Raw genomic sequence first — 13,263 nt, 5'->3', positions numbered from 1 at the left:
TCCCGGGCCTCACTCAGTGGGTTAAGGATCCCGCAGTGCCGTGAGCTGTGGTGTAGGTTGCAGACACAGCTCGGATCTGGCGTTGCTGTGGCTGCGGTGTAGGCTGGCAGCTGTAGCTCCTATTAGACCCCTAGCCTGGGACCCTCCACAAGCCTCGGGTGCGGCCCTAAAAAGCACACACACACACACACACACACAAAACGACGACAAAAAAAAAAAAATGTAAAATCAAAGGAAAGAAATACCCCAGTCCTAAGGTAGTTCTCTCTGGATGGTGAGATTACAGGTAATTTGTTTTCATTTTTGTCTTTCTTTTCAGTATTTTGCAATTTTTTCCAGTGAAAATATGCCTTTCATGAACAGGGAGAAAATGCCCTTTGGAGGGCCTTGCACTGTCTGGCAAATAGGAGATGCTCACGGAGTATCTGATGTACAGCAGTGACTTCTAAAAGCAACACATACGGCTTCCGAGCCACCGGAGAGGAGAAAGGATACAGAGCAGGGCTACTAGACCAGCGGCAGGGGCAGGAGCGGAAGGAAGTGCTGAGAGAGACCGCGAAGGACTGCCTGCAACTTCAGACAGACTTATGCTTTGCCCACAGACACCGCCTGCTGCGTGCACAGCCTTACAAACCAACCACGCTGCTGGCACCTTACAGAAGCAACCCAAGCCTCAGCTCAGGGCGACAGGGAAAAAACACAAAACAGAACAAAAATCAACAGCTAAGGAACAGGTTTGACCAGGACTTCTGGCTCGAAGAGTCACGAAGGCAAGACTTTTTCCTGGTAGATTCCCACATGCCTCCCACAGAGAGAGCTGGTGAACACACTGACAGCAAAGCCCAGGTCTGTGCTCCCAGGGGGAGGGGGCCGGTCCAAACTGCACCCCACGTGCCCAAAAGCTCATCACAAACAACTTTATTTCACCAGAAGGCTCGCCATCTCTCACCTCTCATCTCCAGCACCATAGGAGGCCATACCTTTCTTTCTTTCTAATTGAAGTATGGTTGATTTACAGTATGTGCTAGTTTCAGGTGTACAGCAAACTGATCCGGTAGTACACATATTTTTTTTTCTTTCTCAGGTTATTACAAGATATTGAATATAGTTCCCTGTGCCATACAGTAAATCCCTGCTGTTTAAATTTTTTTTTACTGAAGGATAATTGATTTACAGTATGGTGCTAGTTCCAGGTATAAAGGAAAATAACTCTAAAGTTCTACCAATTTTTTTTTTCATATTATGCCTTTACCTCTTTGACCAAACGACAGACCCAAGGTTCCCAACTCTACACAAGCTCAAAAAAAAAAAAAATAAAAAAACTTAAGAAGAAAATAAGTTATGACTGGAAAAGAAGACAGTCTAGTTTGCCTCGACTAAGACATGAGATTCAGACCACAATGCCCAACGGTTCTCTGCTGGAGACTTTCTTCTTCGGGGGAAAAGCTCTGCTTCAGAATCTAGCGTAGACACGGCCTGTTTAACAACTGCCCACCCAAAACAAGACAACACACATTTGACAGGCGAGAAGCCTCATTATCAAATTTAGAAATACGAGTGCTGGCCCAACTGGCCTATTGTGGTTTGAAACAAAAACCAACATAGAAGTGAACAAGCTTAAATGGTAGAATAATCAGACATACACCCAGCATACGGCCATTAGCAACATGAGTCAGTACTTTGTGCAAGGCAAAAAAAAATGAAAAGAAATTGAAAGTACAATAAAAATAACCCTTCAGGAAAAAAAGAAGAACTGAAATTTAAAAGGACTGGGGGATGGGCCAACCAAGAGACAGAACAAAAATTCCTAGGCCAGGCCCCAGGCAGCTAGACCAACTGTGCCGAAACTGGTTCTGACTTGCCATTCCTGAAATTCCTCTCTCCCAAGGTTTTCTGGCTCTTCCCCAGGCTCCCTTTTTGCCCATTTGGGCTTGAAGGAGACTGGAGAGGACCCAGAATGTTGGAGGAGATGACAGGCCCCTCCATCTGCAGGCAGCATCAGGGACCCAAAGAGAACTGAAATTCACAGGTAATTAAAAAGGTTCGTGGGAGGGGCAGCTAAGTCATCAGGGGCCCTCACCAACCAGCTAACCAACAACCCAGAGCCAGACTGGGCCAAGACCGGCCAAGAGGCGGGAAGCAGAAAAACCTGAAAGGATGACTTGACCCTGCTGAAACCCTGTCTCAGCCACACAGCCTGGAGGCCTGAAGAAGGTTCCAAAGAGGTCTAAAAACAAAAACAGAGCAAAACAAAGCCAAGATAGCTGTGGGAACACCAGAACAAACTGAGACAAATCTCTGCAAACTGCAGAACCATCCGAGGTCCAAGCAGAGTGGTCTCCAGGACCTTTTTACAAACAAGCCACAGGTCTGGCCCAGTGGTAACCAGGTCTCAGCCCTCACCCTGGCCAAGCCTGGGGTCCATCGCCCCCATGGTAGCCTGAGCCTTTCCTATGGTCTCCAATAAACAGCAGACACCCAGGCTTGGCTGAGGAGCCTAGCTCTTTAGGCCATTCTGGTGCTTCCAATACCAGTCGAGCTATCAAAACATTAGCTGGGGATAGACCCTGGGGCGACTCCATCAACCAACATGCCAGGAGAAAAAGATCAGGAATGAGGAAAAAGAAACCTGAAAACTAAGTAACCAACAAAAACATACATTTTCATCACCCTCCCATGGATGGAAGAGCTTTGTTGCAAACAGCATGTGAGGCTCCCAAGGGCCTCAACAGATACCCAAGACAAAGCATAATTACTCCCATTTTACAGACTCAAGCGCTGAGGTTGAAACTTGCCTATGGTAACCTCATGAGGACCAGAATCCAGGCTCCAAGAGACACACTTGCCCAAACAAGCAGAGGCTCCCCACATGATTGTTTGCCATTCCCAAAGGAAAGCAGTTATCCTCAAGGGGCAAGACTCGCTGTGCCTCTGCCTGTTGTCCTTAGCAGCGTTCTGCTCTGCCCTCAACCGGAGGGGCGGGCACCAGGGATCCAAGGGCAGACCTACCCCGACACAGCCCGGGGCCATGTAGTTCTCCGGGGCTCCAAATGCTACTCTCTCCCACCCTAGACTCCCCACAGAGGCCCAGCACTGAATAAGCGAGAGCCCAGTGATGCCGGGAAGTCCTTCTCCCCCTGGGGTCCATGCCACAGCTGGACACCAACAGCCATGGGAGAAACCCACTACTAAGCCCCAGCTGTGTGTCAAGCCCTCTTCTAGATCCTTCACCATTTCCCAACAGGACAACGGGGCGACGTCGCGGTGTCCCTATGTGTGCCAGGGAAGGTTCTGAGAATCCCAGAGTTCTGACAGAGGCAGAATTTGCACCCCAAAGCCTGGGCCTCCCGAGTCCCGCCTTAACACATAGCACTGCGCAGACATGGCTGGATGGCTGCAGCCGGATTTGGAGAAACCACGTTAAGGCTTCAGACGGATGCTTACAGAAACCAAACTGGGTGTTATGATGTACAAAGCCACTTAAAGTGCACACAAAACCTTCAAGAAGGGGGGAAAAAAAATCAGGGGCAATTTCACAATCCTGTAAACCAAAGCCTTCTAAAGGTTTCTTTCTCCCGGGCAGCCATTTAGCAAATGACACACTCAGGAGAGCCTCCCAGCCCCCTTCTCCCACTTCCTTCGAGCTAACCATTCCCTGGAAAAACACCTCCTCGGCTTGCCTAAAGGTGGGCTCGGAACTCCCAAGATATCAGAAGAGAAACGAAAAACAAACGCCTTCCCACTTTATGTAGGCAAATGCACTCTTCGGAGGCCCGCGATTTCAACAGTGCTGTGTTTTACTCAGGAGGCAGAAGGGAGGAAAAAAAGAAATAGGAAGAGAGAAAAAAAAAAATCCATCTGGCAGGCCCTGAGAAGCGACATCCTGTTTATTATTAAACATGTTCAGCAACAGAGCATTAAGTGTTTTGAAAATAATCCTCCCGGTCCCGCACTCAAACCGCGGCCGTCTGGGCGCCTGCTAACCCCCCCAGCCCCTCGCACACAGCCCAGAAGCCCCTGACCGCCAACTTCGGGGACCCCCGGGGGACCCGCAAAGGCTCGGCGGCTCCACCCCCGCCCCCCGGGGCCGCTTCGGCGAGCAGGCAAGATGGGGCCGGCGGCAGGAAACGGCCCCCGCGCCCCGACCACCCGGGTCCGGGCAGAAAGGCGGCTCCGGGGACTCGTCCCCCGAGACCCCCGGCCGCGCGGCGCCCAGGCCCGGCCTCCGGGGCGCGGGAGCAGCGGCCCGACCCCGCCGCCCGCCCGAGCCGAGGCCGCGCGGCGCCGCCACAACAATGGCGAGCGGGTCCCCGCCGCCCGCCTGGCCGCCACCCCCGCCGCCCCCGGCCCGGCCCCGCAGGCCAACGGCGGCGGCGCGGGGCGGGCCGAGCCCGGCGCTCGCGGACAAAGGTCGGCCGGGCCCGGGCTCGCCGCTGTCAGTCAGCCGCCGCCGAGACAAAGCCGGCCCGGCCGCGCCGCCTCCATCTTAGCGCCGCGCCCGCCGCCGCCGCCGCCGCCGCCCCGGCCCGGCCCCGCGCCGCCCCGCGCCCCGGGCCCACCTGGTCTGGTTCCGCGGGCGCGACTGGGCCGGGCGATGGCGGTCGGGCGGCGGTCGGGCGCGGAGGCGGCGGGATGGCGGCGGATTGCGAGGCGGCGGCGCGGCTGCTCGCTCGCTCGCTCCCTCCCTCCCCGGCTCGCACGTCGCTCGCTCGCTGAAGCCTCGGAGCCTGTGTCTCGCCGCTCGCCTCCCTCTCGCGCTCGGCTCCCCGCCCCCCGCCTGCCGCCGCCCCGCCTCCTCCCGCCTCCTCCTCGCGCCGCCGCCGCCGCCGCCGCCCGCAGCCGCACCTCCGCCCGCGCAGCGCCCCCTGCCGCGCCTCCCGGGATCCGCGGCGCCCGCCCCGCCCCCGGGCCTGAGGTGGGGGCTGGGGTCCCGGGAGGGGGAGGGGCCGGGCAGAGACGGGGGAGGGGGACAAGGGGGGGACTGGGAAAGGCGGGGTGCGGGGAGGGGCCTGGGGAAGCGGAAAGGGCGCGGAGCGGGGGCTGCAGGGACTGGGGGACGGGGAAGGGGCCTGGGAAGGGGGAACTCGGGAGGAGGGCCCCAGAAGCGGCCAGGGGAGAGAAGGGGGCGTCCGTGAAGCGCTGGGAGGGGAGGAGGCCCAGCGGAGGGGGCGGGGCGAGAGGCGGGGAGAGGGGTCCGGAAGAAGGGGGGCTGGGCTGGAGGGGGCCGGGGGCGGGGGAGGCCCTGTCGCAGGGAGGGTTGGGAAGGGAGGGGGGAGAGCCCGGATCTCCGCCCCCTCCCCCTGCAGAACTGCAGCGCCTGCTGCCAGACCGTGAGCCGGGGTTTGGTTAAAATATGTATTTGATATGTGCACCGAAAGGAAACTGAAATAATACATTGTTAATTCCAAGGCAAGGTTGTTGCACAGTCTGGATACTTTATTCCATTTTCGTAAGAGGAAAAAGAAGAAGTCAGTCCTCCGGAGTGTTTTGTGTATTTGCGTGAATGCAAAACAAAAGGTCAGGGAGAGTGGGCCCCGCTCTTGGTTACCTCCGCGGTCGCAGAGGTCTGGGGAGGACTCTCGATGTTTACTCTAGGTACTTTGGCAATTAGAAAAACAAGCAGTGTGAAAAAGCAAAGACAAAAAGAAATGTATCTGGAACCTGGAATACGAATCATCTTTGGCCCTCGTCCATAATACGCTGTAAAGAGCGAAGAACGCCAGCCGCAGGGGAGTGGTTGATCTCATTCAATCCCAACTCCGGGGCAGAAAATACTTTCCAATTCGCGGGTGACCAAGAGAGACAGACTCTGAGAGGTTAAGTAACCCGCCCAAGGCCACACAGCCGGGCCTGGGAGGAAAGGTCACCCACTTCAGCCTAACTAGGTTTAGAGTTGAGGTTGTGGTAAGCACAATGCCTGGCACATAGTAGGCATTCAGTAAATATTGATTGGTTTCTTGAATGGAGGAATGAGCGTCTGGCCCTTGACCTTGTTGGCGGCGATACAAGGGACTCTGGGACTCTAAGAATCAGAAGTTTGGAGTTCCCCAATGTGGCACAAAGGAACTGAATCCCACCGGGAACCATGAGGTTGTGGGTTCGATCCCTGGCTCAGGTCCGGCATTGCCGAGAGCTATGGTGTGGGTCGCACACGCGGCTCGGATCTGGCGTTACTGTGCCTCTGGGGTAGTCCGGCAGCTGTAGCTCCGATTCCACCCCTAGACTGAGAACCTCCATGTGCGGCGGGTGTGGCCCTGAAAAGCACAAAAAAATAAATGAATGAATAATCAGAAAGTTACCTCTTTCTTTTTATTCTCCACCCAGAGAGAACCAAAAAAGATGAAAAGCGTGGAGGGCTTTGAGTGCTCTGGAGGACAGATGAGGAACTGCTAGAGGTGGGAAGCAGGGAGAAAGTCAAGTGGACCCGTGCTTTGCTTCCTCTGGCACATCTGGAAGGGGAGTGTGACGCCCTCTGGGGACAACAAGGGCTGTGAAGTCCCTGCGAGTTAAATGGCAGCAGATGCTTCACGTGTACCACAAAACCTGGGTTTGTCCGGGATTCAGGAAATCATTTCCATTCTGCACATCTCTGGGGTAACAATGCCAACAGTGACAGGTACTGTTTACTGAGCACTTCTCCCGGCTGGGCATGCTGCTAAGCACTTTGCAAGAGATAACTCAATACTCAGGAGACAGTTATTACTGTTCCCACTTTCTGGATAAGGAAACGAAAGTCACTAATGGTACAGGTGGTGGGGCAAGAATTTGAACCCAGCAGTGCTAGTCTCTGACCTTTGGGCATTTTCTGGGGAAAACAAAGACAAGAGGCTGGGGCAGGGAGTTCCCTGGTGGTCTAGTGGTTAGGATTTGGCGTTTTCACTACTGCGCCATGGTCTGGGAATGGAGATCCCACATCAAGCCGCTGCACCCCGCCGAGGCCAAAATAAAAAAGATGCTGGGGCAAGTAGGGGAGGCTGGTACCTAGGATTTATTTCCTCAGAGCCTTGAAGATGCCTACCCAAGCTCTCCCACGACTCAGGACTCAGAGAAGACAGGGGTAGGAAAGGAGGAAGGAGAGAGCAGAACATGAAGGCTGGACCTTGGGGTCCTTTAGCCCCGGGAAGCTGCCTGTGACATAGGGGGACCATTCAAGGAGACAGTTTCATTAAGTCGAAGTCGTTAGAAACAGCAATATCCAGCCCTGGAACACTGAAAGACAGGACAGAAGGAGTGGGCTGAGCAGGACAAAGCTGGGGGAAGCAGTGTGAACCAACAGAGAAGAGTGTGTTCAGTTTAGAGGATTTTTTGCCATCTTTTAAATATCAGGAAACCTGCAACTCCGCTTATGGGTGGAGAAATCTCTTCGGACCCCCAAACTGAGCCAGAGGGGGGATTTCCTCTCTCTCACAGCCAATTGCAGATTTTATGAATAAATACACAATCTTATTTGTCCCCAAAATGTGCTGTTTTTGTTACACTGACATTTAATAGTTTTGTATAATACTTATAAATACATTTATTCATGATTTTCTTTTTTAAATCATATTACAGCTAGATATGGATCTCCCCCCCCCCCGCTTTTTTTTCTTTTTAGGCCCACACCAGCGGCATATGGAAGTTCCCAGGCTAAGGGTCAAATCAGAGCTATAGCTGCAGGCCTACACCACAGCCACAGCAATGTGGGATCCGAGCCACATCTGCGACCTACACCACAGTTCACAGCAATGCTGGATCTTTTTTTTTTTTTTTTTTTTTTTTTTTGTCTTTCGTTGTTGTTGTTGTTGTTGTTGCTATTTCTTGGGCCGCTCCCACGGCATATGGAGGTTCCCAGGCTAGGGGTCGAATTGGAGCTATAGCCACCAGCCTACGCCAGAGCCACAGCAATGCAGGATCCGAGCCACGTCTGCAACCTACACCACAGCTCACGGCAACGCCGGATCATTAACCCACTGAGCAAGGGCAGGGACCGAACCCGCAACCTCATGATTCCTAGTCAGATTCATTAACCACTGCGCCACGACGGGAACTCCCCGCAACGCTGGATCTTAAACCCACTGAGTGAGGCCAGGGATCGAACCTGCACCATCATGGATACCTAGTCGGATTCATTTCCACTGAGCCTCACCTGGAATTCCCAATATGGATCTCCTTTGCATTAACTTCACATGGAATATGGAAAGCCCTATTACTGATGGGATTCAGGCCTTTCTTTTTTTTTTTCTTTTCATTCATTTGGAAAGTCACCTCTTTTTAGGCTCCCTCTTTTCTTTCTTTTTTTTTTTTTGGCTGCACCCAAGGCATGTGGAATTTCCAGGGCCAGGGATCAAACCCATGCCACAGAGGTGACAACACCAGGCCCTTAACCTGGTGAGCCACAGGGGAACTCCTATACTTCCTCTTCTTTCTTCTCTGACCCCCACTGGCACTCTCCAAAATCATGGACCCAGACTCGCTGGTGGTCATGATGTTTATACATATCTGTGTCCCCTACAAGACTGAGAGCTCATCCAAACAGAGTCACTGAATTATTCTTTTTTCTTTTAACTCCCCGGCCACCTAGCACACCATCTGTAGCACATTGTAGGTGTTTAATGGGAGATGATTGAATGAAAGAAGGAAAAATGAAGGGAGAGACTCAGAGGAAGAATTTGACCTCTACTGGTGCCACGTCCAGTTCTGGCCTCCAAAGGAAGCCAGAAAAACATCCCTTCATGGCTCGATGCCTGGAGAGTCTCTAAGACTTTGCTGGGCTCCTTTCTTCTCTCCATCAAGAATAGCCACAAACAGAACATAGAGAACAGACTTGTGGTTGCCAAGAGGGAGTGGGATGGACTGGGAGTTTGGGCTTAGTAGATGCAAACTATTACATTTAGAATAGATAAGCAGGGAGTTCCCACTGTGGCTCAGTGGGTTGGAACCTGACCAGTATCCATGAGGGTTCTGGTTCGATCCCTGGCCTCAATCAGTGGGTTGACGGTCCAGTGTTGCTGAGAGCCGCATTATAGGTGACAGACATGGCTCGAAGCTGGCATAGCTTTGGGGCATCGGCCAGCAGCTGCAGCTCCAATTCATCCCCTAGCCTAGAAACTTCCATATGCTGCAAGAAAAAAAATTTTTTTAATTACAATGGATAAGCAATGAGGTCCCACAGTATAGCACAAGGAACTACATCCAGTCTCAGGAGAGACTATGATGGAAGATAATATAAGAAAGAGAGAGAGTGTGTGTGTGTGTGTGTGTGTGTGTGTGTGTGTGTGTGTGTGATTGGGTTAGCACATTATAAATCCACTATACTCTAATAAAAATTTGTTGTTTTTGTTTTTTTAATTTTTATTTTTTGTCTATTTAGGGCTGCACCCACAGCATATGGAAGTTCACAGGCTAGGGGCTGAATTGGAGCTGCAGCTGCCCGTCTACACCACAGCCACAGCCACGCCAGATCCAAGCCACGTCTGTGACCTACACCACAGCTCACAGCAATGCTGGACTCTAACCCAGTGAGCAAGGACAGGGATCGAACCTGCCTCCTCATGGATCCTAGTCAGGTTTTTCTTTTTTTTCTAGGGCCGCACCCATGGCACATGGAGGTTCCCAGGCTAGGGGTCGATTCAGAGCTACAGCTGCCAGCCTACACCACAGCCACAGCAACATCAGGTCTGAGCCATGTTAGCGATCTAACCACAGCTCACGGCAACACCAGATCCTTAACCCACTGAGCGAGGCCAGGAATTGAACCCTCAACCTCATAGTTCCTAGTCGGATTTGTTTCTGCTGTGCCACGATGGGAACTCCCTAGTCAGGTTCTTGACCCACTGAAACACAGTGGGAATTCCTCTAATAAAAATTAAAAAAAAAAAAAAGAGTAGTCGTGATTTATTGAGCACTTTCATGTAGGGAAATTAAAACCCGGATTCGCGAAGTTCCCAAGTTCACTCAGAGAGCTGGGGACAGAGTGGAAAAGAGAAGACACACCTGTTGAGGACTTGTGCCTGTACCCACTTTCTGGATATCACAGCCTCTTCACCATGATTTTGTGAGTTAGGGTCTATCGTCAAGCTGATTTTACAGAACAGTAAGTCGAGGCTCCTGGACCTTCACCTGCCACAGCCTAGCCACTGCGGACAGATGCACCTCTCTGGTCATCCAGGGCACAAAAGCTCTGGCAAATCAATGTCTCACTGCAGGGGAGGGGCATGGAGGGCCCCTAGACACAGAACACAACAGGGAGCCAGCCTTCAAAGTGCCAGTCCAGGCACAGAGCGTAGGGACAACCCAGAAGCCGCTCCAATGGGCCCCATCTGGCTTCAAAGCCAAGCCTCCCATCAGCCACTTGGAGCCTGAGTCTTGTTCACAGCATGGCCACACATGCCACCCAAGGGTTCCACAAAGCATAGAGGTGAGGTCAGTCCACTCACCTCAGCTCACCTCATCAGTGGGTATCCAAGCTAAACCCAGAAGCAGGCACTGGGTCTATCCCCCAGCATGGAGCCATGGTTAAAAATGCAGAAGTTATGGAGGTCCTGAACCCGACTAGCATCCATGAGGATGAAGGTTCGATCCCTGGCCTTTCTTAGTGGGTTGGGGATCTGGCTTTGCCATGAGCTGTGGTGTAAGTTGAAGATGTGGCTCGGATCCCATGTTGCTGTGGCTGTGGTGTAGGCCAGGGGCGGCTACAGCTCAGATTCGACCCCTAGCCTGGGAACCTCCATATGCCACGGGTGCGGCCCTAAAAAGAAAAAAAAAAATTTTTTTTAAGTGCAGGAGGTATGGAGTTCCCATTGTGGCTCAGCGGTCACGAAACCACATAGTATCCATGAGGTTTTGGGTTCAATCCCTGGCCCTGCTCAGTGGTTTAAATATCTGGCGTTGCTGTGAGCTATGGTGTAGGTCAGAGATGAAGCTTAGATCTGATGTTGCTGTGGCTATGGCGTAAGCTGGCAGCTGCAGCTCCAGTGTGACCCCTGGCCTGGGAACTTCCACATGCTGTGGGTGTGGCCCTAAAAAAAAAAAAAAAAGTTACTTCTCACAATTTGGTAGGATTTTGGATGATTCTTCTGTGCCACCTGGTAGTGACTGGGGTCATGCCACAGCCCTGTCCCTTCCTCCACAAGCTATCTCATACTCCAGCATTCTCCTTGTGGCTTCTCTCCAGCAAAATAGTCTGTGCTTCCTTATAGCCTGGCAGCTGGGTTCCAAAGGCATGAAAGTGGGAGCTCAGACTCAAGGAGAGGGAAGGTAGATCCCGCCCCACTTTGGTGGAGGGAGCGGCATTTGCATTCGGGAAAGGGAATGTTGGTGACATTATTTGTAGATCCTCTTCCTGGCTCTCAGGGCTTCTTGTTTTCCCCCACCAGTGCCTTATCTAAACCTCCACGCTTTCTGTCTAACGAAGACACTCCATCCAGCTGCAAAAAAATATTTATGGAGTTCCCGTCGTGGCTCAGTGGTTAACAAATCCACCTAGGAACCATGAGGTTGTGGGTTCGATCCCTGGCCTTACTCAGTAGGTTAAGGATCCGGCGTTGCCGTGAGCTGTGGTGTAGGTCGAAGATGCGGCTTGGATCCCACATTGCTGTGGCTCTGGTGTAGGCCAGTGGCTACAACTCTGATTGGACCCCTAGCCTGGGAACCTCCATATGCTGCTGGAGCAGCCCAAGAAATGGCAAAAAGACAAAAACAAACAAACAAACAAAAAAAACACTGAGTAGTTTACGGAGTTCCCGTCGTGGCGCAGTGGTTAACGAATCCGACTAGGAACCAAGAGGTTGCGGGTTCGGTCCCTGCCCCTGCTCAGTGGGTTAACGATCCGGCATTGCCGTGAGCTGTGGTGTAGGTTGCAGACGCGGCTCGGATCCCGCGTTGCTGTGGCTCTGGCGTAGGCCGGTGGCTACAGCTCCGATTCAACCCCTAGCCTGGGAACCTCCATATGCCACGGGAGCGGCCCAAGAAATAGCAACAACAACAAAAGACAAAAGACAAAAAAAAAAAAAAAAAAAAAAAAAATTTACTGAGATCTATAGTGGTAAGGCTGGCCAGGATACTGAGAAATGGCAAGATGAAAAAGAAATCATTCCTCTGTTCAAGAATCTCTCAAGGGGCATAAAAAACCAAACAACAGGAGTTCCTGTCGTGGCTCAGTGGGTTAACGAATCCGACTAGGAACCATGAGGTTTCGGGCTCAGTCCCTGGCCTTGCTCAGTGGGTTAGGGATCCGGCGTTGCCGTGAGCTGTGGTGTAGGTTGCAGTCGTGGCTCGGATCCTGCGTTGCTGCGGTTCTGGCGTAGGCCGGTCTTTTTGTGTTTTTAGGGCCACCCCCACAGCATATGGAGGTTTCCAGGCTAGGGGGCTAATCAGAGCTGTAGCCGCCAGCCTACACCACAGCCACAGTGATGCCAGATCTGAGTCACATCTGTGACCTACACCACAGCTCACGGCAATGCCAGATGGATCCTTAACCCATCTGAGTGAGGCCAGAGATTGAACCCGCTGCCTCATGGTTCCTAGTCGGATTCATTCCCACCACAACGGGAACGCCAAGAAATAGTGATTTTATTTGGAAAGCCAGCAGTTGGAGAAGGTGGCGTCCCAAAGAACCATCTTGCCTGAGTTGAATTCAGGCTTCTTTGATCCTAAAAGGGGAGAGAGTAAAGTCAAACATTTCCTGGCTCCCATCAGTCTCCGGAGGGGATGTGCTAATTTCCTCCTTCCCGCGGTCATTCACAGGTGGTCTTGGTCAGGATGTTTCCTGTAAGCTCAACAAAGGTCTTTTAGCTGAATGCTCACTGCCTGGGAAGCAGGGTTCCTGGAGATGGGCCACTGTGTATAATTTAAGCTTATAGGCAACATCCCTCTGGTGATTGAAGCATAATCGAATACAAAGGTTTTTCCTTGTTACCCAGCAATGGGCCTGAGGTGGGTCTGAATCATCCAGGGCCTTGTTATGACCTGGTCGGCAGGAGACTGTGGGCCACAGGCCCACCGCTAGCTTGCAATACGATCCAGGGTTGGGAGCCCTATAGCCTGTGTAGTGATCTTGTGTGCCAGGATTCCTGGATGGGCCTGCTTTCATAGTCTCTGCACCTGTTCTCTAAAAGGCAACTGTACTAATGACAGAGAGCATGAGTCACAATTACAGTTCAGAAAATGCGGTCACTTTAACGGGAGGGGAAAAAAAAATCATAGTCCAGGGAAAAATTGGTTCCACCTGGGGAGGCCAAGGGAGGCTTCCTGGTGCAGGTGCTTTTGATATCAGGCTTTGAAGGA

The 13,263-nt window shown here is 52.4% G+C and overlaps 1 protein-coding gene across 13 annotated transcripts in view; it reads right to left on the bottom strand.

Annotated features, from left to right (window-relative positions):
• The window catches only part of PRRC2B (proline rich coiled-coil 2B), a 94,157-nt gene extending 89,382 nt beyond the window's left edge, over positions 1-4,775 (bottom strand). For 10 of the 13 annotated variants that reach the window (XR_002337933.1, XM_021070456.1, XM_021070417.1 and 7 more), the window contains exon 1: positions 4,560-4,775. The gene's annotated coding sequence lies outside the window, so the exon portion shown is untranslated. The remainder of the gene's footprint in view (positions 1-4,559) is intronic. The other 3 variants (XM_021070407.1, XM_021070413.1, XM_021070486.1) reach the window with 3 other exon arrangements.

Source organism: Sus scrofa, chromosome 1 (assembly GCF_000003025.6).
Source record: "Sus scrofa isolate TJ Tabasco breed Duroc chromosome 1, Sscrofa11.1, whole genome shotgun sequence".
In the NCBI taxonomy this organism is placed as follows: domain Eukaryota; kingdom Metazoa; phylum Chordata; class Mammalia; order Artiodactyla; family Suidae; genus Sus; species Sus scrofa.
This window is presented reverse-complemented; position numbering and strand designations above follow the sequence as displayed.